We start from the raw sequence: 25,372 nt of genomic DNA on the forward strand, positions 1-25,372 counted from the left end.
TGCGGTGAGCATGAATACAACGTTGCAGGAGTCACCGTGATTGCAGGTCAGTGAATTCTTTGATACTCAGTCTTGGGTGTGAGCTGGTCGAGCTGGATCGGACAAGTTGAGATTCGGAAGTTGGTTCACCTTTTCCCTATGCAATTGGTTGTGATGTCGTTTTTTACATTTCTGGCATGCTTTGGAAGATGAGCACTCTCTGAACGAGTGCCCTTTTCGAAGACAGTTAAAGCATGATCCAGTTGATCGTACCTTGTCCATCCGTTGGTCAAAAGGCAGCGATGCTAGTATATAACACTAGAAGGCGCAAAGGTTGGATGTCTTAGTACACGATTGGGAAGGCTTCAGACTCGGGTCGGAAGAACACTGTGAGCTAGACTGGAAAACATTTTCACAGTTCTCCAACATTTGGTGTCTCGCTTCAAGGAACGAGATGGTTTGCGAATACTGGGGTAGTTCGCCTTTCCTTTGGGTTGATCCCAAGCCATTTTACACATTTAAACTATTTTACGGATTCCTGTGAAATCTCAACAGCTTAACAGTTCGGTTAAGTAAATTAACGGATAACGGTGAATTTTCACATTATTCGGTGAAAATTCACCGGAATCTGTAAAATTTCGGGGGAGATACGTTTCGCATAAAGACGTTTAGCATAAGGACGATTCGCATAATGTTATGGGTGGAAGTTTTGAATACTGGACGTTTGGCATAAAGATAATTATATGCCTTCTTTAAAACGCTACCTGTTCTTATATGAAACTGATTTATGCCATTCATTTCTTATATCTAGGTGTTCTGTGTTATTAGACAACACTATCATTGTAATTTGGTAAAACAAATTTAAGATTTAATTAACATTTTGTTAACAACATATTACATTTCATTTGCCGTAGCAGTTCACATTTTTTACAGGTGAGTAGATTTCACCTGTTTATAAGAGAAAAAAAAACGCTTTGAATATACTTAACCTAACCTAAACATATAACGCATTAATCGTGGCAATAGATGATTGTTGAAGCCAAAATCAATCAACCACTGTTGCCCGACCGACGGGAATCGTGAGTGATCAGATGTGATCAACATCTACCGTAGGTAGAGTGGTCTTTTTCTGCTGCACGCATCTGGTCAGTCCGTCCCTCTTGTTCGTGTACTGTTTCTGTGTCTTTATGTAAATTTCTCTCCAATCGCTTCTCGATCGCCAGCCAGCCAGCAATCAGCTGGCAGTTGAAAACAATCCGTCGCGATCTGCACATCGCCAGTCGGCCGTATAAGACGGCAATAAATCTGTTTGTGTTCGCGTGAAATAAAGTGTAGTTCTGTTCTTCGTCTAAATAAACTGTTTAAGTGTTAAAGTTAAGAGACGACATTTAGTGCTAGTCCAAAAGACCGTGAGTGCGCGCGAACATTTGGTCCTTCGAACCGGATCAGACGGTTAACTTTCGGACTCGGAACTTTGACTCTGGACTGTGAAGTGAACCGCGAAAATCTGCCGAAACGGCAAACAGTGTGTGCACTTTTCTCCCCACGGTGGCTTGCGCTGAAGAGCAATTGTGGGTCGCAGAAAGTGCAAAAGTGCGTGAAGAAATCGGGCAAAGATTGAATCTGAAGAAGTGACTTGAGATTAGGCGCTTTATTCTAGTGGTGAAATTGTTCGTGGCCATCTTCCCCCTAGGGATATTGTTCCAGCAGCGACATTGAGCATAAATTCCCGCGCCGCCGTGGGCAGCGCCATCGTTGTTTTCACCAGCGCCCTCGAGCCAGCAGTAGAACCCAACGACAGGTACTGTGCATGATTTTACAACAAATTACATGTGGCGAAATAGGAAATAAATGCGTGATTTGCATGCGAGGTTTTCATTTATTGGCAAGTAGCCCTGTGTCTGTCGAAAAATTTGGTGGTCTGATTGGTTTCGCTAGACTTGTCGGCTCATTTTAATTATTTTTGGTCGTTTCCTTTCGCTGCTGTCATTTATTGGGTTGCAAGTTAGTCAGCTGTTGCTTCGCGGTTTCGAGTCAGTGGAACGTCGAGTTGATCGGGAGTGATAGTGCATAAGTGAATTTGGTGGCAGTGTTTGAATTCGAACAGGATCGAATCAGATCGATACTGATCACAGTGGAGTGAAGTGGATAGATTTTTTGCCGTGCTGTGAAAGTGCTGATGTACTCCAAGATGACGAGCAATTTGCGTGGTCTACAGAAACGGGAACGGCAGCTGTTTAACACGTTGGATGGCACAGAGCGCTTTTTGTCAAACTACAATCCTGAGAGTGATGAGAAACAGGCCCAAGTTCGCATGCAGGTTCTAGATGCGACGTACAGTGAGTTCTTCGAAGTCCGTCAGAAAATCGAGCTTCTTCTGGATGAGCTCGCAGTGGATGAAGAACCAGACGTGATGGCAGAAGAAACTCAACAGGCGAAGAATTTGGAGACGCTAAGCAACTTTGAAGATCGTTACTTCATCGCCAAGGAGGAAATCCTGAAGTTGTTGGAGAAGAATGCGGTTCAAGTACCAGTGGAAGCCGGGGCAGCTGTTCAGGTTGCAACATTTCCGAGGGTGAAGTTACCGGAAATCAAACTGCCAACTTTCAGTGGCAAGGTTCGTGACTAGATCACTTTCCGGGACAGTTTCCTGAGCCTGATCGACAGCAACACCCAGCTGATGGAAATGGATAAATTCAGTTATCTGCGGTCGTCCCTATCTGGTGAAGCGTTACAGGAGATGAGTTCGGTGGAACTCTCCGCTGCAAATTACGCCGTAGCGTGGCAGGAACTGCAATTGCGCTACGAAAACAAGAAGCTGATCGTGAAGGCTCACATTGACGCTCTCTTCGCCGTGGAAGGACTAAAAAAGGAGAGCTATGACGGACTCAACCACTTGATAAGTGAGTTTGAGAAGAATCTCCAAATGCTTGACAAGATTGGCGAGAAAACAGCGAACTGGAGTACTATTCTGGTGCATATGGTGTGCAGTCGATTAGATCCTGCCACTTTGCGGAACTGGGAGACGCACCACAACTCCAAAACTGTCCCGACCTACCAGAATCTCATCGCCTTTCTTCGGAACCACTGTGCAGTTCTTCAATCGGTAGCTCCGCTGAAGTTCAGCTAATCCGACCGTTTGCCAAACAATCGTCAGGTCTTCCGGCAGATGCATTTTCTGTAACGAGTTCTGGCATTCTGCTTTTCAGTGTGCGAAGTTCCAGAGGATGAAGGTTGCTGAACGGAACAAAGCAGTTGCAAAAGCGCGGTTGTGTCGGAATTGCCTCAGACCCGAACATCTAGCTAGGACATGCGAGCGAGGAGAATGCCGACATTGTCACCAAAAGCACCACTCCATGTTGCATGGTGGAGAAATGCGATCCTCCGTTTCACACTCGCAGTCAATACCGTCGGTGTAATCCCAACAGCAGCAACAGCCACAATCCAGTTCAGCGCGACTAAACCAACAGTCACAAAACACCAACACAGCTACCTCTGCCCACTCGCAATACACGCACACACGATCAGCCACAGAACAAACCCACACCTCAAGTCAAAATCTCGTTTCGCTGCCTGTTACTCCCACACAAAACATTATCCTGTCTACGGCACTTGTCAAGATCCACGATCGCTATGGCAAGTCTATTTTAGCACGAGCTTTGCTGGACTCTTGTTCCCAGCATTGCTTGATGACCAAGAGCTTCTCGAACAAAATGAACTTCCAAGAAAGTCCCTCGTATTTGTCGGTCCAGGGAATCGGACCCTCGCAGTCGGTGTCTTCGAAGTCAGTCACAGCGTTAATGTGTCCACGATCCAGTATTGCTTCGGAGTACGCAGAGGAGATGCAGTTCCATGTACTGCCGACGCTTACTGTTTCGCTGCCAACTGCGGCCGTCGATTTTTCAAAATGCGATTCGACGAGCGACAAAAAGCGACAATAGGTGGTCCGACTCTTCAGAAAACAGTGCTTGGGTGGATAGTTTCCGGCCGTGTTCCGGAAAATTCAGCCCAGAATCCAGTTTCCCTAGCACACGTGTGCTCTACAGCAACAATTCAACGGAGGAGACAGCTTGTGAAGAGATCTTCGACAAGACTACGGTTCGGGATGACGGTTCGATGTTTTTCTCCTGAAGGAAAAACAATATGTCAGCGCCAGACGGGGAGAACGAGGACTCCTCCAACGGCGGAGGCCAACCGGCCTCCGCATGCCAGTTAAGTTATGTATTGTATAAACTTGCAAAAAGTTAATCCAAGTTCTTTTTCGCAGTCACGACCCGCCCCTCTTCCCTCTCTGAAAATTCACGCACGAAACGCTGAATCTCGAGTTGTCTCTGAGCTTCTGAGGTAATCTGTTTTGTCCGGTGGTGGTTCCTTCCCAAGTAACCACTAGCATTATAACATTGCACGTATTCTACAGCATATCAACAACATTGATGTAACATTGCTTTTATTCGACATATTTCAAGAGTTGTTAAGCAATAAAGCATCAACTCTACATTACAAATGTATCAATGCACTAATATCACTTTATAAATTGCACTGCTGCACTAATGTTACTTTATAAATTGCTTCATTACTTTATCGTTATTTTTGCATTAGTGCAACTGTAAAAGGGCCCTTTTCCACTTTTAAACTACTTTAATGGTAGGCTTACGGCAATGCAGCTGCATTATATATGCAATTACACTGCAGAACACGATTTTGTCTCAAGCACCAAAATACAGCTATTTACTTAATTAAGGGTTGCTGAATCCATTGCCATTCACAGAAATATCATAGCACGTCTAGTTTTTGAGATATTGGCTGTTGAAAATGCTAAATTTGACTATTTCAGTCAACTTGCATGCAAGTTTTCCAGCTTGTATGGTAATTTATTTGCTTAATTAGCCTCAGAGCTCAAACTTCATGTGTATAACAATACCTATCAGCAAAGTTCATAATCCTTCCGATGCTCAAAAGTTAATTTTTGTTGGTTTATAGAAGTGTTGCATTTTGCCATATAAGAGAAACGAAGAATTTCGTATGGAGACTGCAAGCAGGTTGAAAAAATCGATTTAAGCTCAATTTAATCGTGCAATTTCAATCAAATCATATCTGAAATGAAAGTTCAAGTCCTATTTTGCTTGCTTGGTGGATTAGATCATAATATTTTTTGATAAATCGTTTTTTAAATTTTATGTAAACATCAATAAAACCAGTGTTTTATACAACTTTGGCGACCTGTAGCTAAAAATTGTGACGTGCTGAAACATTTCTGAGAACGGCATTAGATTCAGCAACCCCAAATCTACTAGAGCACATAATTTGATTCTTGAGACACGCAAAAATGTCATTTTTGTTACGCTGTGTTATATAATGCTCCATGGTTACTTGGGTTGTTGCATGAGCAATCAATTTCTGTTCCTGTCTGGCTTTACTGAAGTCACAGTGGTGCACTGCGCGGCAGTGCTCTGTCAGTACGTCGTACTCATTCAAGTCCTGTTTGAACATTCCGAGGTATTTTCCGCAATAACTACAATACGGGGAAGGAGTATACAATTCAACCCCTGGCCCAACGTAGTAGTCGTCAACGAGCTTGGCCAGTTCGTCCGTCGATCACAACATCGTGCAACCAATCTGCGCAGTGTAGCAGAAGGTCACCCGTTGGAATGTGATCGTTTGCGGGAGTTCATCGATGCCAGAGGGCGTCCGCGGAGGCCACGAGGGCCTCCGTTCCAGGCAAGTTGTTTTTTGTAACACAAATTCAATTTAATTAGCATCCGCTCATCTGATTCCAGAGAAGCCACCACCAGTCGAACATCTGTTCGACCGTTCCGTCAGCCTTAGCCGCAGAGGCAGCTCAAACCGCCGATCTTTCGATTCCGTCTGTCAGTCCGGCCACCGAGGCAACTGAAAATTTGCACCCGATCGAACCACTTCGCCAGTCGTGCCGCAAAGGCAACTGAAATCTCCGTTCCGTACGTCAATCTTAATACAACAACACTGTCAGCCCAGCCGCCGAGGCAGCTGAAATCGTCACCCGCAAGAATATCCGTTCGTCATGCTACAGAGCCGAAGTTCTTTCTACGTGTCATCAACATCGTTTGAAGTCGTCGTCGAAGTACTGTACAACCCTGGCAGACTATTGAGGAAATATCGTCAGGCAGCCAAAAAGGTTTGCCAGGTAAGTTGTTCCGGTTTTATACTGCACTTCTCCACGATACTATATCTCCGTTTTTCACCATCCCGAGGAAACCCGTTACCGACAAAATGCGCTACGAGCCAACTACCACCAGCAGCAGCATCCAAGTCAGCTGAACGATGTAGGTCATGGTCAGCCCGTCGCAACAGCAGCGGCAACTCAATAGCAGCCCAGCTGACCGATCACAGTTATCCAGTCTGTCGAAAGCAGAACAATATGTTAGCTAAAAGTGTGTTATTTTCATGTCTAGTATATAAGTCAGTAGTAGTTCAGCAGAAAAGTAGATAGCTACAGCAGGTACTAGTTGAAATCAGGGCATTTCAAGGCGGCCGGCAAATGTTGAAGCCAAAATCAATCAACCACTGTTGCCCGACCGACGGGAATCGTGAGTGATCAGATGTGATCTGCTGCACGCATCTGGTCAGTCCGTCCCTCTTGTTCGTGTACAGTTTCTGTGTCTTTATGCAAATTTCTCTCCGATCGCTTCTCGATCGCCAGCCAGCCAGCAATCAGCTGGCAGTTGAAAACAATCCGTCGCGATCTGCACATCGCCAGTCGGCCGTATAAGACGGCAATAAATCTGTTTGTGTTCGCGTGAAATAAAGTGTAGTTCTGTTCTTCGTCTAAATAAACTGTTTAAGTGTTAAAGTTAAAAGACGACATTTAGTGCTAGTCCGAAAGACCGTGAGTGCGCGCGAACAATGATTGTAACGATTTTTGCCTGAAATTATTTATTATTTTATTTGACATTTGTTCCAATGTTTCAACATTGGATATTCTATGTAACTCATTGGTACTATACCAGGGAGGAAGTCTCAGAATCATTTTCAAAATTTTATTTTGAATTCTCTGCAGAGCTTTCTTCCTGGTATTACAACAGCTAGTCCATATTGGTACAGCATACAACATGGCTGGCCTGAAAATTTGTTTGAATATCAAAAGCTTGTTCTTAAGACAAAGTTTTGGTTTTCTATTAATAAGGGAATAGAGACATTTTACATATTTATTACATTTGGCTTGAATGCCCCTAATGTGATTTTTGAAAGTTAAATTCTTATCTAGCATGAGCCCTAGATACTTAACTTCATCTGACCAATTTATTGGAACCCCTCTCATCGTGACAACATGTCTACTTGAAGGTTTCAAATAAAGAGCTTTTGGTTTATGTGGGAATATTATTAGTTGAGTTATGGAAACATTAGGAGAAATCTTCCATTTTTGCAAGTATGAAGAAAAAATATCCAAACTTTTTTGCAATCGACTACAGATGACACGCAGGCTTCGTCCTTTGGCGGAGAGGCCTGTGTCATCCGCAAACAAAGAATTTTGACATCCCTGAGGTAACTCAGGTAAGTCAGATGTGAAAATATTGTATAATATTGGTCCCAAAATGCTGCCTTGAGGAACACCAGCTCTTACAGGAAGTCTTTCAGATCTGGAGTTCTGATAATTAACCTGAAGTGTACGATTTGACAGATAACTTTGAATTATTCTAACAATGTATGTTGGAAAATTAAAGTTTTTTAATTTTACGATCAAACCTTCATGCCAAACACTGTCGAATGCTTTTTCTATGTCTAGAAGAGCAAGACCAGTAGAATAGCCTTCAGATTTGTTGGAACGGATCAAATTTGTTACACGTAAAAGTTGATGAGTAGTCGAATGTCCATGGCGGAATCCGAACTGTTATTGGCAAAAATTGAATTTTCATTGATGTGGACCATCATTCTGTTCAAAATGACCTTTTCAAAAAGTTTACTGATGGAGGAAAGCAAACTGATTGGACGATAGCTAGAAGCTTCTGCAGGATTTTTGTCTGGTTTTAAAATTGGAACAACCTTAGCATTTTTCCATTTGTCAGGAAAATATGCTTATTGAAAACATTTTTAAATATATCAACTAAAAATGATAAGCTACTTTCTGGAAGTTTCTTGATGAGGATGTAGAAAATTCCATCATCGCCAGGAGCTTTCATGTTTTTGATTTTTTTAATAATAGTTCTCACTTCTTCCAAATCAGTCTCCCAGGCATTTTCGAAAACGTTCTCTTGATTGAGAATATTTTCGAACTCCTGAGTAACTTCATTTTCAATTGGACTAGTAAGTCCTAAATTAAAATTGTGCGCACTTTCAAACTGCATAGCAAGTTTTTGAGCTTTTTCGCAATTAGTTAGTAATAATTTGTTTTCCTCTTTCAATGCCGGTTTTGGCTTCTGAGGTTTTTTCAAGATTTTTGATAATTTCCAAAAGGGCTTTGAGCCAGGGTCCAATTGAGAAATTTTATTTTCAAAATTTTCGTTTCTTAATTGAGCAAAACTTTTCTTGATTTCTTTCTGCAAATCCTGCCATATAACTTTCATAGCAGGATCGCGAGTGCGTTGAAATTGCCTTCTCCTCACGTTTTTAAGACGGATCAAGAGTTTAAGATCATCGTCTATAATCACGGATTCAAATTTTTTTGGAATTGCAATGCTCCGGGCTTCAACAATGGAATTTGTTAAAGTTTCAAGAGCATTGTCAATATCAAGTTTAGTTTCTAAAGAAATGTTAACATCAAGATTTGAGTAAACATACGTTTTATATATATTCCAGTCGGCTCGTAAATAATTGAAAGTGGAGCTGATAGGATTGAGAATCGCTTCTTGGGATATTTGAAATGTAACAGGGACATGATCAGAATCAAAATCAGCATGAGTAATCAGTTGGCTACAAAGATGACTAGAGACCAAATCAATCGTAGATGGATTTCTAGAAGAGGAAAAACATGTGGGGCTATCAGGGTATTTAATTGAGAAATATCCTGAAGAGCACTCATCAAATAAAATTCTGCCGTTGGAATTACTTTGAAGATTATTCCATGACCGATGTTTGGCATTAAAGTCACCAATGACAAAAAATTTCGACTTATTGCGAGTCAATTTACGCAAGTCAGTTTGGAGCAAATTAACTTGCTGTCCAGAGCATTGAAAAGGCAAATAGGCAGCTATGAAAGTATATTTACCAAGTTGTGTTTCAACAGAAACACCTAAAGTTTCAAAAACTTTAGTTTCAAATGATGAAAACAGTTGATGTTTTATACGCCTATGAATGATGATTGCAACTCCCCCACATGCCCCATCAAGTCGATCATAACGATAAACAAAAAAGTTAGGATCTCTTTTGAGTTTAGATCCAGGTTTTAAATACATTTCGGTAATAACTGCTACATGCACGTTATTAACCGAAAGAAAATTAAACAGCTCGTCCTCCTTACCATTCAGAGAACGAGCATTCCAATTTAAAATATTTAAATTATTATTTGGATCCATTAGAAAAACGTAATCCAATAACAATTTGATTTGTAAATTTTACACCTACTTGGACTGCTTCAGTCATAGTGGTGGCTTTGAACATTGCATCAATCATTAGATTCAATTGTTCAGTTAGAAAATTAAAAGCAGAGGCAGACATGTCATGTGATTTCCCATTGGAATTTTCGGTAGACGAAGATGCGGAGTTACCTGTGGCGGTAGGGTTTTTCCATTTGATTTGAAACAAGTGGAATGGGTACTCATGGAACGAACAGGGGAGGAGTTCAAATTTCCTGCTACGATATCGACAAAGGGTTTTCCGTGGGTAGATACATTCGAAATTGAAAGATTCGAACGGCTACCCGACGTATTAAAATTAGTTTGTGAATGAGCATGATTATGATCTTCCTGATGGATATGATTCATGATCAAGCGATCGTTAACTGAAAAATGAGCATTGTTCGATACTCTACCAGGAAAATTTCGGAAACGACCGTTATAGTAACGGATATTATCCTTCATCTGCCTGGCACGAGCCTCAACGACTCTCTTGCGTGAAGGGCATTCCCAAAAGTTAGCTTTATGAGGGCCCTTGCAATTGGCGCATTCATACTTTCTGGTATCTTCTTTCACAGGACAGACGTCCCTAGCGTGAGAAGAACCTCCACAAATCATGCATTTAGCATCCATGCGACAATTTTTTGTACCATGACCCCACTTTTGGCACCGACGGCACTGAGTGGGGTTCTGGTAATTTCCTCCAGGTTTCTGGAAATGTTCCCATGTCACACGGACATCAAACAAAAGTTTTGCTTTTTCTAAAGCTTTGATATTATTTACTTCTTTTTTGTTAAAGTGAACTAAATAAAATTCTTGAGAAAGCCCTTTCCGAACAATGCCAGATTGGGTTCTCTTTTTCATAATGATTACTTGAACTGGGGAAAATCCAAGTAAATCATTTATTCCATTTTTGATCTCTTCAGGTGACTTATAGTCACTTGAGAGACCTTTCAAGACAACTTTGAACAAACGTTCAGTTTTGTCGTCATAAGTAAAAAATTTGTGCTTCTTCTCTTCAAGATGTCTGAGAAGAAGTTCGCGATCTTTAAGAGTTTCCGGCAAAACGCGACAGTCTCCTTTCTTTGCGATTTGGAAGGAAACCTTGATTCCCCTAATGGAGTTCAAGATCTCCTGCCTAAATCCCGCAAATTCGGAACAACTGACCACGATAGGCGGCACTCTTTGCTTCCTCACTTGAATCAAAGAGCCTGGGCTAGAGGCTGCTTCGATTTGGTGTTCGGAAAATTTGTCTAGAGCATCGAACTGATTGCTCATTTCAATACAATTATTCATTTCACCCTTGGAAGAAAGTTCGCATTCCGGAGAAACGTCCTTTCTTCCATTCTTGCCACGTTTAGTGACAGTTTGAAATCCCTTTTTTTGGAAGGAAGTTGTGAATTCAGAGATTCACCCTTCCTTTTATTTGTTGTTGCAACCATGTTTAGTGAATAAGAAGACGTGACCTTCAAGAGGTTTTTTCCCAAGACGTTGTCCAAGAAGGAATACCACCGCTAGCTTTCGCCAACGGGTCCAACGAAAAATCGAAGGCACGGGTCCAAACAAGGATCGTAAAGGGATCAATAGTAGAAATAATAGTACTGAAAAGTACTGTTTTAGTAGCACTGAAAAGTACTGATTTGAATTTTAGCACTGAAAAGTACTGTTTTTGTAGCACTGAAAAGTACTGTTTTATTGCTTTAGGTAGTTTTTAAGAAAACTTACAAGAGCAGAGAGAATTCGTGTACGCATAGCACGAAGGTACGATGCGCACTGATGCAGTGTGTGTTTATTTTCGACATCATTCAGGGCAACATCGACAGCCCTGAACAAATCCCTTTGTACGTGCTACCCCGTCAGTTTCGTTACTGCTCGCTAGCATCGAGGATCGGAATTATGGCCATTTTAACACACTTGACTTCTGCCTACGAGAATTCAACAGATTCAGTGATTCGTTTGATTTCAATGTGTCAAAAATGTTTTTGTTAATAGGATAAGAGATAGAATTTAAGTAAAGCATATACAGTGAAACCTCCATGAGTCGATAATGAAGGGACCATCGACTCATGGAAATATCGAGTCATGGAACAGCAATCCTTTGGAAAGCTGATTCTAGGGACCATCATAGTAACCATGAAATTTTGTTTTTAGTATTGTTTTTTGTATGGTTCCATGAGTCGATATCGAGTCATGGAACATCGACTCATGGAGGGATCACTGTAATATTAAGTTTTTAGTGTGTGTGACGTGTAGTCAAAGACGGTGAATAAATTAATAAATATATACTTCAGGCTCTCTATGTGGCGATTACATTCGTCGAAAAGTGCGTGGTCCGTTAGTAGTGCTTGATCCTTCAACCTTGACGCTTGCTCCTGGGCAGTGCATCAAGAATGCCCGAGAAGTCGTCAGTTGTTTTTCCTCTCGAGTCGTGCGCCTATTTTCTCTGAGTGCTTTTATATAGCCGAGCACACGAGTGAAGCTGAAAGTGGATTGTTGCTGTTCAGTCAAGGATGACGGATCAATTGGTGAGCTCGTTTCATACTACTATTTCTAATCTATAAAATATGTATGACTGCACATTTAATCGTTACAACGGTGGGACGTAAATATGATTTTCCAACAAACTATGAATGGTTCGTCACTGTGAGAGTCGACATAAAATCTGATTCATGAATTATTTATGTTGAACTTTTTTTTTTCAAAACATCCCTTTCTTTTAACCTCTATTTTTGTAATAAAAAAAAAACTTTCAATGGTTGGACACTACAAGTGTAGACTTGCAAAAGGTTCACTTTATTCAACAAACATTGGATAGTTCGCCACTGTAAGTGTCGGCATAAGAATAAGAGTGTTAGGAATGTTACATTTAGGTTGTTCAACAAACTTTGAATGGTTCGTCACCTCAAGTGTCGGCATAATTTTCCTCTACATAGAAATTGTTCATATCAAATGAAAATATTATATTTACATATAAGCATGATTATATCTCACAAATAATTATTTATCATGGTCTAATCGCTTATCGAAGTGACTCCTGTGACCCAACGATCCTCACCATTAACACTGCTTATACCGACGACGGTTTTTGTAACGTAAAGTACCGACAGGTCAAAAAATGTGGAACGGTAAACTTTGCACGACGATATCTCAGCTGATAATCAATCAATTTCCATAATTTTTTCACCATTGCAACCGTTTACTCTCCTGAATGCGTTTAGTGAAGACCGGTTGAAATTTTATGCCACCATGGCTGAGAATTGGTCGGATCAAGACCGTTCCACATTTTTTGCCCACCTCCCGCTGCTTGTATACAAGCATTGCATGCAAGTTGGTTATTCCGGAACTAGGTTTGTGGCCGGATATTTCAAAATTTTGACCAGCTACAAGGGTTCTGTCTTCGGGAGAGTTGTACAGGGCAGTGCTCGCTTCCTTATGGTATATGTAATGCCACTACGTGGCTCAAGTGTACATAAACACTTCCGGTTTACTGCTATTGAAGGATATCTCGGGACCTAAACGAGATAGAAAATTCCTGTCTTCGAGAAAGTTGTTCAAAGTGAGCCAAGCTTCCCCGAGAGACCTAGCATAGTTCCAAATTCGTCCACTACGTGGCGCTAGTGTACGTAAACGCATCCGGTTTACTGCTATTGAAGGATATCTTGGATCCAAAACGCTAGTGTACGTAAACACTTCCGGTTTACTGCTATTGAAGGATATCTTGGAACCTAAATCAGATAGAAAATTCCTGTCTTCGAGAAAGTTGTTCAAAGTGAGCCAAGCTTCCCCGAGGGTCCTAGCATAGTTCCAAATTCGTCCACTACGTGGCGCTAGTGTACATAAACATTTCCGGTTTACTGCTATTGAAGGATATCTCGGAATCTAAACGAGATAGAAAATTCCTGTCTTCGAGAAAGTTGTTCAAAGTGAGCCGAGCTTTCCCGAGAAACTGAGCATAGTACCAAATTCATCTACTATGTGGCGCAAGTGTACATGAACACTTCCGGTTTACTGCTATTGAAGGATATCTTGGAACCTAAACGAGATAGAAAATTCCTGTCTTCGAGAAAGTTGTTTAAAGTGAGCCTAGCTTCCCCGAGAGACCTAGCATAGCTCAAAATTCATCCACTACGTGGCGCTGGTATTCGTTTACAATTCTAGTGTGACATCAAAAAGGTACAATTAGAATTCCTGCAGGTACCTTAAAAATATTCTGTGTGGATCTCTCGGAAAAATTTTGGAAGCAATCCCCGAAGAATTTCCGGAAAAGATACTTGGGTGAATTCCAAAAGGAAACCCTGGAAAATTTTTGAAGGAATCCCTAGAGATCAAATGGTCAAATGGTTGCCTCAACATAAATCGGGGTTACTTTCTCAGGGTGAAGTTAAAGAATATTAGCATTCATGTACTATACGAAACCACTGCTTTGAAGATTCCGTCTTGCAAGTTCTGCTTCATGTCGAGCACTCGACACTGAAGAAGTCTGTAAGTCACAGACGAAATAGACCTATCTGTCAAGATAAGCAACATATGAGAGTTTAAAGGTATTTGCTCCCCTTACGAGTGATTTTTAGTATTATTTTTCTTTTGCAAAAGTTAAGTGAAGTGTCCAATTCAAGGTTTTCTTAAACAAAATCAAATTACTTCTCCATGAATATATAAAGTGTAGAGAAGTTCTGCTTTTTCTGAAAGAAATACCCGAAAATAGAAAATGTATATCCCGTTTAGATTTAAGGAAATTTCTCATCTATAACTTACCAGTTTATACGAGCCTTGCATGCTCCCTTGAATAAGCTCTGCTCAATCTGAACAACTTTATTCAAAGATAATATATTATATATCTTATATCTCCTCTATAGATTGCGAAATATCTCTAAATGAAATGATACCGGAACCACAAAGTGGATTAACTTCAAATAATTCTTAATTAAGGATGAATAATAAATTAAAATAAAATAATAATTAAAATTGTGTAAGGAACACGAGCAAAGTTGAACAGCAAAATGATAACAAATCTTGTTTCCTGGTTATCATCATTTGATAACTGATTTTGTTATCACTTTGGATGAATAAACAGCTAACATAACAAAAATGAGAACTCATACTTGTTTGTCGAATAACAAAGTAATAAAAAATTATGTTATCACTGAGTTCAAGTTGATAATTAAATTTGCATCATCATATATTTTTGAGTTTTATGTTCATATATCAAGGAAAAATTTTGAGAGGTGAGTGTTGAACTTACATGTCAAATAATTTTACAAAATTTTATATGATGAAAAGTCAACTTTGTTTAATAATATCTGATTTAAAAATGTTATGGGAAAGATATGCGATAACATATTTTGTTATCAAACTGTTGTCAAAAGTTTCTGTCACGGATACAATGATAACAAATTTTGTTATCCTTCAGTTACCATTGATAACATTATCTCAAAATGATAACAGCGATAATACAAGTTGTTATTATTTTGATATCATCCAGTTATCCGATTCTGCTCGGGAAGCTCTGCATACTCTGAACAACTTTCTCGAAGACAGGAATTTTCTATCTCGTTTAGGTTCCGAGATATCCTTCAATAGCAGTGAACAGGGAGTGTTTATGTACACTAGGCCACGTAGTGGATGAATTTGGAACTATGCTAGGTCTCCCGGGAAAGCTAGGCTCACTTTGAACAGCTTTATCGATGACAGGAATTTTCTATCTCGTTTAGGTTCCGAGATATCCTTCAATAGTAGTAAACCGGCAGTGTTTGCGTACACTAGCGCAACGCAGTAAGCCAGAAATATTTATGCACACTAGCGCCACCTAGTGGAAGAGTTTGGAACTTCGTTGGGTCCCTCGGGGAAGCTCAGTTCACCCTGAACAACTTTCTCGAAGACAGAATTTTTTTTATCTCGTTTAGGTTCCGAGATATCCTTCAATAGCAGTAAACAGGGAGTGTTTATGAACACTAGCGCCACGTAGTGGATGAATTTGGAACTATGCTAGGTCTTCCGGGAAAGCAAGGCTCACTTTGAACAACTTTCTCGAAGACAGGAATTTTCTATCTCGTTTAGGTTCCGAGATATCCTAAATAGCAGTAAACCGGAAGTGTTAACGTACACTAGCGCCACATAGTTGATAAATTTGGAACTATGCTAGGTCCCTCTGGGAAGCTTGGCTCAGTCTGAACAACTTTCTCGAAGATAGGAATTTTCTATCTCATTTAGGTTCCGAGAAATCCTTCAATTTCGACAAACCGGAAGTGTTTACGTACACTAACGCCAAGTAGTGGATGAATTTGTAACTATGTTAGGCCCCTTCGGAAGCTAGGCTCACTTTGAACAACCTTATCGAAGACAGAAATTTTCTATCTCGTTTAGATTCCGAGATATCCTTCAATATCGACAAACCGGAAGTGTTTACGTACACTAGCGCCACGTAGTGGATGAATTTGGAACTATGCTAGGCCTCTCGGGGAAGCTAGGTTCACTTTGAACAACCTTCTCGAAGACAGGAATTTTCTATCTCGTTTAGGTTCCGAAATATCCTTCAATAGCAGTAAACCGGAAGTGTTGATGTGCACTTGCGCCACGTAGTGGATAAATTTGGAACTATGCTAGGTCCCTCGGGGAAGCTAGGCTCACTCTGAACAACTTTCACAAAGACAGGAATTTTATATCTCATTTAGGTTCCGAGATATCCTTCAATATCGACAAACGGCTCACTTTGAACAACTTTCTCGAAGATAGGAATTTTCTATCTCGTTTAGGTTCCGAAATATCCTTCAATAGCAGTAAACTGGAAGTGTTTATGTACACTAGCGCCACGTAGTGGATGAATTTGGAACTTTGCTTAGTCTCCCGAGGAAGCTAGACTCACTTTGAACAACTTTCTCGAAGACAGGAATTTTCTATCTCGTTTAGGTTCCGAAATATCCTTCAATAGCAGTAAACCGAAAGCGTTTACGTACACTAGCGCCACGTAGTGGACAAATTTGGAACTATGCTAGGTCCCTCGGGGAAGCTTGGCTCACTTTGAACAACTTTCTCGAAGACAGGAATTTTCTATCTCTTTTAGGTCCCGAGATATCCTTCAATAGCAGTAAACCGGAAGTGTTTATGTACACTTGCGCCACGTAGTGGATGAATTTGGAACTATGCTATGTCCCTCGGGGAAGCTAGGCTCACTTTGAACAATTTTCTCGAAGACAGGAATTTTCTATCTCATTTAGGTTCCAAGATATCCTTCAATAGTAGTAAACCGGAAGTGTCTATGTACACTAGCGCCACGTAGTGGATGAATTTGGAACTTTGCTAAGTCTCCCGAGAATGCTAGACTCACTTTGAACAACTTTCTCGAAGATAGGAATTTTCTATCTCGTTTAGGTTCCGAGATATCCTTCAATAGCAGTAAACCGGAAGCGTTTACGTACACTAGCGCCAAGTAGTGGATGAATTTGGAACTATGCTAGATCCCTCGGGGAAGCTAGGCTCACTCTGAACAACTTTCTCGAAGACAGGAATTTTCTATCTCATTTACCTAGGATATTTCGGATATTTCGGAACCTAAACGAGATAGAAAATTCCTGTCTTCAAGAAAGTTGTTCAAAGTGAGTCTAGCTTCCTCGGGAGACCTAGCATAGTTCCAAATTCATCCACTACGTGGCGCTAGTGTACATAAACACTTCCGGTTTACTACTATTGAAGAATATCTCGGAACCTAAATGAGATAGAAAATTCCTGTCTTAGAGAAAGTTGTTCAGAATGAGCCAAGCTTCCCCGAGGTATCCTTCAATAGTAGTAAACCGGAAGTATAATGGGTTCGAGCAGCGCCCTAAAAAGGGCACTGCAAAACGCATGAGCGTAAAGAGAGCCTATAGCTCATTACCACAGCGGGTTAAGAATAACAGAATGTCCTGAAGATTCAGGCTTCTGAATTCAGTTTCACTTAATAAGTGTTTACCAAGTAATTGGAATCGCATTTGCGAAAAAACTTGGTGGTACGAAGTTCCATAATCGGTGTCACAACTATCACACACAAATAAGTCAGCTCGCTGAATATTTGCCATGTGATAGTTGAGTCGGCAGTGGCCTGTCAACGCTTTGACCAAGAGACTGCAATTCTGCTTTGACAGATTTGTTAAATACTTCCCCACCCTTGGAGATGGCTCAGAAGTGTACAATTTTGTTTGACGACATGACTCCAAACTATTCCAATATTGCTTGTGCTGAGTTGCCGCCCAAGAGTTTATCTGAAGCTTCACCCAGCACTTCGAAATTGGAATAGCAGGCTCAGAGCCAATGAAGTCATGCGATGCTTCATCGCGAGCTAGCTCATCAGCCAATTCATTTTCAGCGATGGAAGAATGGCCAGGTACCCATACAAGGTTTACAGAGTTGAATGAATTCAGTTCCTCAATTTGAGTTCGACATGCGATAACAAGCTTCGATCTTGACTTGGCCGAAGCGAGAGCTTTTATAGCAGCCTGACTATCTGAACAGAAGTATATGACGTTACCCATTACGTGCTGTTGAAGTGTTGATTGCACTCCACACACAACAGCAAATATTTCCGCCTGAAAAACGGTGCAGTTTCTACCAAATGAGTAAAACTGATTCAGCCTTATCTCACGAAAATATACTCCTGCACCAGCTCTACCTTCAAGAAGGGAGCCATCAGTGTAACATACTATATTGTTAGATATACTTCTTTCCAAATAGCCAGACGTCCACTCTTCCCGTGAAGGGAATTGTGTGGTAAATATCCTGTAAGGAAAGTGACAAGCAATTGTGAGATCATTTGGAGCAAGGACAATTTTGTCCCAATTTACCAAAAGTGGAAACAAAGAAGAGTGTGTAGATCTACGATTCACTGGATTTTTCTCCAGAAAATCTAGTACCCATAAACGGTAAGAGCAAGAAAGTGCTTCTTGATTAAGATATATGTGTAGTGGCGCAACGTCGAAAAAGGCCTCGAGCGCTGCTGTGGGAGTTGTAGAGAACGCACCAGACATCGCCATCAAGCACATCCTTTGGAGATGGCCCAATTTTGATTGGATTGTTCTCACTTCGCCCTTTTGCCACCACACAAGACATCCATATGCCAATATTGGTCGAACAACTGTTGTGTAAATCCATTTGCTATATTTGGGTTTGAGGCCCCAAGTTTTACCAAAGGTTCGCCGGCAGTGACCGAAGGCCATGCAAGCTTTTTTGACTCTGAAATCAATGTGAGGTGTCCATGAAAGTTTGGAATCTAGAATGACTCCGACATACTTTACTTGATAAGTCACATTAATCTCAGTGCCAAAAAGACGTAAAGGTCGAATTCCATCGCGGTTTCGTTTTTCCGTAAAAAGAACAATAAATGTTTTATTTTGGCACCAACTTTGGCGTTTGGCGACACCAACTCTCGACTACCTGAAGAGCACTTTGCATCATGTCGAATAGGGTGCTTATGCACATACCAACTATCAGAGCTAGATAGTCGTCGGCAAATCCATAAGTTGGAAAACCGCAATTATTGAGTTGCCTCAATAGCGTATCTGCTACGAGATTCCACAAAAGTGGTGACAAGACTCCCCCTTGGGGGCATCCGCAAACACTCAATTTTCGAATCGCTGCTTGACGCAATGTCGAGAAGAGATGGCGGTTTTTGAGCATTTGATGAATCCAATTGGTAATCATTGTAGGAAGCCCATGGTTCCTACAATGATTACCAAATACTGCTTCCAATATGGCATCGAAAGACACTTTATCAAAGGCACCCTCAATATCCAAGAAAACACCCAAGCAGGATTGCTTCTGAGCGAATACTCTCTCGATATCGTATACAACTTTGTGTAAAAGAGTCACAGTGGACTTTCCAGATTGGTAAGCATGTTGATTGACATGAAGAGGCATGTTTGCCAAATAAACATCACGGATGTGATGATCGATAATGCGTTCCAGACAATTCAGAAGAAAAGAGGTCAGACTGATTGGTCTAAAACTCTTCGCTTTTTCATACGACGCACGTCATCCTTTCGGGATAAACTTTACAGTAATATCACGCCAGGATCTAGGAATGTACCCGGTAGCAAAACTGCTTATATCCGCTCTTGGAGATTTGAAAGGAGCAAAACTATTAAGTGCCCATTGAATGGATTCAGTAGTTACGATACTGCGAGCCGAGGCCAGAGACTCGTAACTACATGAAAAGACATTTGGTTCATCCGTAGATGCTATGTCCACACATCCGGGGAAGTGTGTATTGAATAAACATTCTAAAACTTCTTCATCAACCATTAGGTAAGCGAATTTCGTTCACTTGGAAATCCTTAGATTTTGCAAGAGTTTTGTTCAACCGACTGACTTCACTCAAACTGGAAACATTTGTACAAAGGTTTTTCCAGCCGGATCGTTCAGCAGAACGAAGAGCCTTCTTGTAAGCCTTGCGAGCTGACTTGAACGACTCTGATCCAGCTGAACGGCGTCTGTTCCAACTCCTTCTACATTGTTTCCTGAGTCTAGTCAGATCGGAATTCCACCATGGGGTCCCTCTTGTAGTCTTTAGAGACCGCAGAGGACATGCTTCTTCAAAAGCTTCCGTAATGTAGGATGTTGTAGAATCAACGGCATCATCCAGATCACTTGGATTTTCAATGGACGAAGAATATCCATGAAATTTGGTCGCAACCAATTCAATATTGAATTCCCAGTTTGTTTACCGGGGATTCCCAAAACGCAAAATCTGCGCAGTTACATTTGAATGTTCAAAGAAGATGTAGCGGTGATCAGATAATTATTCCTCATCTGGTACATGCCAATTCGTCATCTCGTGACTGATTCTATTCGAGCAGAGCGTTATGTCTAACACTTCTTCTCTTTTAGAAACCCTGAAGGTTGGGCGATTGCCTATGTTAAGTAATCCAAGGTTTGTACTACTTAAGTATTCCATCAGACTGGAGCCTCTCAAATTGATATCTGAACTGCCCCAGATGATGTGATGAGCATTGGCATCACTGCCCACAATCAGCGGAAGACCTTTTGTTACGCAGTGTACGACAACTCCTTTGAAGTCATCCGTTGGGGATGGTTCATCATGTGGTAAATATACCGAACAATAGACGTATTTCCTGTTGAGGTCACCAACAGAAACATCGATTGTGACAGCACATACATCTCTGGTAGTTAACTCAGAAATGAGTGTAGCAACGATTGCTTTATTAACGAGCACGTATGCGCGGGGCATGGAGCGCGAGTTTGCCATTTCAAGTTTGCTGAAAGTAGCAAAAACTGGGTCCACAAGTTTACCTAGATAGAAGTTCCCTCTACGAAAGTAGGGTTCTTGAACTAGCGCCACTTGGGCTGCACCATTTTGCATGAGTCTGCAAAGATTGATCTTCGCTGTTTTTATTGGAATACCTATAAGTAAATGAAAACCGAATTAGTACTATATCATATGATTCCAACTAGAGTTTGTATGCTTCGGTAGATACGTGTATTTTGACCTCAACTGTAAGGTCATATTCAGTGTCGTGTACTAAACTCGACTCTTTGCTTCTAAGTCGAGTCTACATGACAATAATACAAAGTGATTCATCCAACATACCTTATGATGTTGGACCTGACCGGTGGTTTAACAGATTATTTTGATTTTAGCAATTTTCAGTGAGTACTTTCCATAGTTTCAAAGCATGTGTCAAAATATGGGTCGTATCGAAAAATGCGACCACTTCCATTCACTTTGCTGAGTTAGCTAAATAACTAAAGTCAATTTCATAGTATCTTGCTGAGAGCTAGATATATCGCTTTTGCTCGTTATCGCACCCGAACTAACGAACCAGTAGCAAAAGCATGTCAAATGCGTTTGTTGGTTTCAATCCTGGATGAAGCTATGCTATGCTGTCGGTAGGATAGAAAACTGCGATGCACAGTTTTTCCTCAATTCAATTGAAACTTTCATTTTTGCTTAGCGGGACTATAGTTTCCCGATGAAAATTAATCATTGCAAATCCATGGGAGTATATTTAATTACACTCTCCGAGCCATCATCGTTGCTATCCGTCAGGCTCTATAATTGTTGCAAAGGTCAGCATGGTGTTGTTTTCGTGGGCCGCTGGAAAGGCTTTCGTCGATTGGATGTCAGCAAAACTTTACAGGCTTTGACTTTGCTTGAACAACATGTCAAAATTGCATTTTGCGCCTCGAGGTATTTTCATCCGAGTTGACGTGGAATATATTCAATTTGCAGCAACTAACAAGGGAAGTGGAGAGCCCTGGATTGTGTTTGACGTGGACATTTTCTATCACGTCGTTATCCTTGTTGGATAGCATGTTATTTACTCTTGTAGATGATAGGAGAGTTTCGCTAGTGGCTTGTTAGCTGACTTTGCCTTTCCAGTTCCGCAAACTAATGGTCAACGGAATGACAATTAAGTTGTCGTTGTTTCTAAAGTCTATTCGCCTATGGATATAAGTTGTGGTTTAATATTAATTTTGTTTCGAAATAAGAGCAAAATGGTTGAACATTCAAACAAGTAATGAAAAACTAGAAAATGATACCGTCAGATGGGACATTTTTGAGGATTTGTGGCTTTGAAAGTAATAAATGAATTGTGATCATTCTTGCATATACTATTATTTGTATGTAACAAATGGGTAAAAAATGCAGATTTACCAACAAAAAAAAAAGATAATTGAAAGGGACTATTTTGGACATTCAATTTATGAATTAAGAAATCAATATAGGGTTGGTATACCACTTATGAACATAGTGGTTACCTATTTCGCCACTTGATTACTTGATTACTTGAATGTCTTAAAAATTTCAAAATTTATGTGTGTTGTAGTAGTTAAATTTAAGACACATCTTGATGTTAAAACATCCAAAAAGATTTAAAATGTGAAAGTTATCAAAATTTCACATATGGCCAAATAGGGAACCACTATGGCCATAACTGGTACACTTTCCCTAATTTGAAGATAAAATTATTTTTTATCATAAATCATAAACTGATTATAATCCATTATGGTGATCTGAATTTATTGCTAAACATAATTGGATTCAATGCTATACATAATTCAAAGATGTTTAAAGCTCTAAAATATCACGCTTATATGAAATTTTTCAGTGAAACATATCATTCATAGTATTTAATTTGTTGATTGAAGCTTCATGTTAATTCAATGTAATAACTAGGTACTGCGCATTAGTTAAGCACAAAGCATTCATTCTGGTTCTCAATGTTATATATTCATGTAACTAAAAAGTAATTTTCATTTAAAGTAAAATTTATAAACAGTCGACGGCAAAATTAGTCTAGTTACAGTAAATTTCTTTGCCAGGTTGTACGGCATATGTTGGTATATAAAAGTGATACAAATAAAAAACAAAACGTGAGTATCCAAAGTAGCCCCATGTAGTAAGACCATAGTAGGCAGATTTAGGGTAAAAGATAAGATTGACAGTTAGGGATGGTCATTCTGTAATAAATCACTGAAAGCTGAAGACGTTGTTTCACTACAATTCAGAAGTGGGATAAGCCATGCAGGAACGGAGTCGAAAAAATTTCATGGAATCAGGAAGTTTTGCTTCGATCGGAGAAAACACTGCAGAAACTGGAGTCTCAACTGTAGCCGAGAGAAATAAGATGTCGGGAAATTCACTTCACGTAGGCGGATCACTTGCTGCAGGTATCGTCGTTTCAAGCGCAATGAATGCTGCCACTGTTCAACCATCAACCGGATTAGCGTCGAATTGCGCGGATAACGGAGGGTGTAACTACGTCTGTGAAGTTGATCGAGTTGTTCCAGTGAAAGTTTTTGGCCATTTCAAACCAGAAGAAATCTCCTCAATGTTGCCATCGTTTTCTGGAGACACTGGAGAAGATGTAAGCCATTTCATATCCGTTGTAGAAAATACGAAACGTGCGTTGGGTGTGAACGAGTTCATCATGAAGCTTGTCGTTATTCAAAATTTGAAAGGGAAGGCTAAACTCTGGTTGCACTCGCAGGCGGAAATTATGCTGAAAAATTACTACGAAATCATACGAAGCTTGAGGGAGTTTTACGATAGTCCTGTGAACACATAGATACTTTAGGAAAAGTTTATCAAATATTAAATGATAATTTATTAGAAATAAATTTGAGTAAATGTCAATTTATTTTCGAAGAAATTGATTATTTGGGATACACAATTAATAAATTTGGAAAGAAATTGAATAAGTCTCATGTTGATAATATATCTAATTTCCCAGTTCCAAAAAATAATAAAGACGTTCAAAGGTTTTTAGGTCTTACAAGCTATTTCAGGAAGTTTGTTCAAAATTTGAGACCTTTGTATATTCTTTTGAAAAAAGATGCAAAATTCGATTTTGGTAAAGAACAATTAGATGCTTATAACTCATTGAAAAATAAATTGATTTCGTCACCGATACTTGCTACTTTCGATCCACAGGCTGAAACTACTTAAGTAGTACAGACCTTGGATTACTTAACATAGGCAATCGCCCAACCTTCATGGTTTCTAATAGAGAAGAAGTGTTAGACATAACGCTCTGCTCGAATAGAATCAGTCACGAGTTGACGAATTGGCATGTATCAGATGAGGAATCATTATCTGATCATCGCTACATCTTCTTTGAACATTCAAATGTAACTGCGCAGACTTTGCGTTTTAGGAATCCCCGGTCAACAAACTGGGAACTCTACATTGAATTGGTTGCGACCAAATTTCATGGATATTCTCCGTCCATTGAAAATCCAAGTGATCTGGATGATGCCGTTGATACTACAACATCCTACATTATGGAAGCTTTTGAAGAAGCATGTCCTCTGCGGTCTGTAAAGACTACAAGAGGGACCCCATGGTGTAATTCCGATCTGACTAGACTCAGGAAACAATGTAGAAGGAGTTGGAACAGACGCCGTTCAGCTGGATCAGAGTCGTTCAAGTCAGCTCGCAAGGCTTACAAGAAGGCTCTTCGTTCTGCTGAACGATCCGGCTGGAAAAACCTTTGTACAAATGTTTCCAGTTTGAGTGAAGTCAGTCGGTTGAACAAAATTCTTGCAAAATCTAAGGATTTCCAAGTGAACGGAATTCGCTTACCTAATGGTGACTTTACTTCTTCCGATGAAGAAGTTTTAGAATGTTTATTCAATACACACTTCCCCGGATGTGTGGACATAGCATCTACGGATGAACCAAATGTCTTTTCATGTAGTTACGAGTCTCTGGCCTCGGCTCGCAGTATCGTAACTACTGAATCGATTCAATGGGCACTTAATAGTTTTGCTCCTTTCAAATCTCCAGGAGCGGATGGGATTTATCCTGTTCTGCTCCAAAAGGGATTTGAGTCTATCAAACATGTTTTGAAAAAGCTACTTGTAAGCAGTTTTGCTACCGGGTACATTCCCAAATCCTGGCGTGATATTACTGTAAAGTTTATCCCAAAAGGAGGACGTGCGTCGTATGAGGAAGCGAAGAGTTTTAGACCAATCAGTCTGACCTCTTTTCTTCTGAAATGTCTGGAACGCATTATCGATCATCACATCCGTGATGTTTATTTGGCAAACATGCCTCTTCATGTGAATCAACATGCTTACCAATCTGGAAAGTCCACTGTGACTCTTTTACACAAAGTTGTATACGATATCGAGAAAGCATTCGCTCAGAAGCAATCGTGCTTGGGTGTTTTCTTGGATATTGAGGGTGCCTTTGATAACGTGTCTTTCGATGCCATATTGGAAGCCGCACGAAACCATGGGCTACCTACAATGATTACCAATTGGATTCATCAAATGCTCAAAAACCGACATCTCTTCTCGACATTGCGTCAAGCAGCGATTCGAAAATTGAGTGTTTGCGGATGCCCCGAAGGGGGAGTCTTGTCACCACTTTT

At 40.4% G+C, this 25,372-nt stretch overlaps 1 protein-coding gene across 19 annotated transcripts in view; it reads left to right on the forward strand.

The window, feature by feature from the left end:
* The window catches only part of LOC5567708, a 424,671-nt gene that overhangs the window by 65,632 nt on the left and 333,667 nt on the right, over window positions 1–25,372 (forward strand). Inside the window, exon 1 of one of the 19 annotated variants that reach the window (XM_021844089.1) lies at window positions 1,248–1,780. The exons of 17 other annotated variants lie outside the window; for them this stretch is intronic. The gene's annotated coding sequence lies outside the window, so the exon portion shown is untranslated. Of the gene's footprint in view, window positions 1–1,247; window positions 1,781–25,372 lie in introns of those variants that run through there. One more of the 19 variants, XM_021844078.1, reaches the window with a different exon arrangement.

The sequence above is a fragment of the Aedes aegypti genome, chromosome 2 (assembly GCF_002204515.2).
Source record: "Aedes aegypti strain LVP_AGWG chromosome 2, AaegL5.0 Primary Assembly, whole genome shotgun sequence".
Taxonomy (NCBI): domain Eukaryota; kingdom Metazoa; phylum Arthropoda; class Insecta; order Diptera; family Culicidae; genus Aedes; species Aedes aegypti.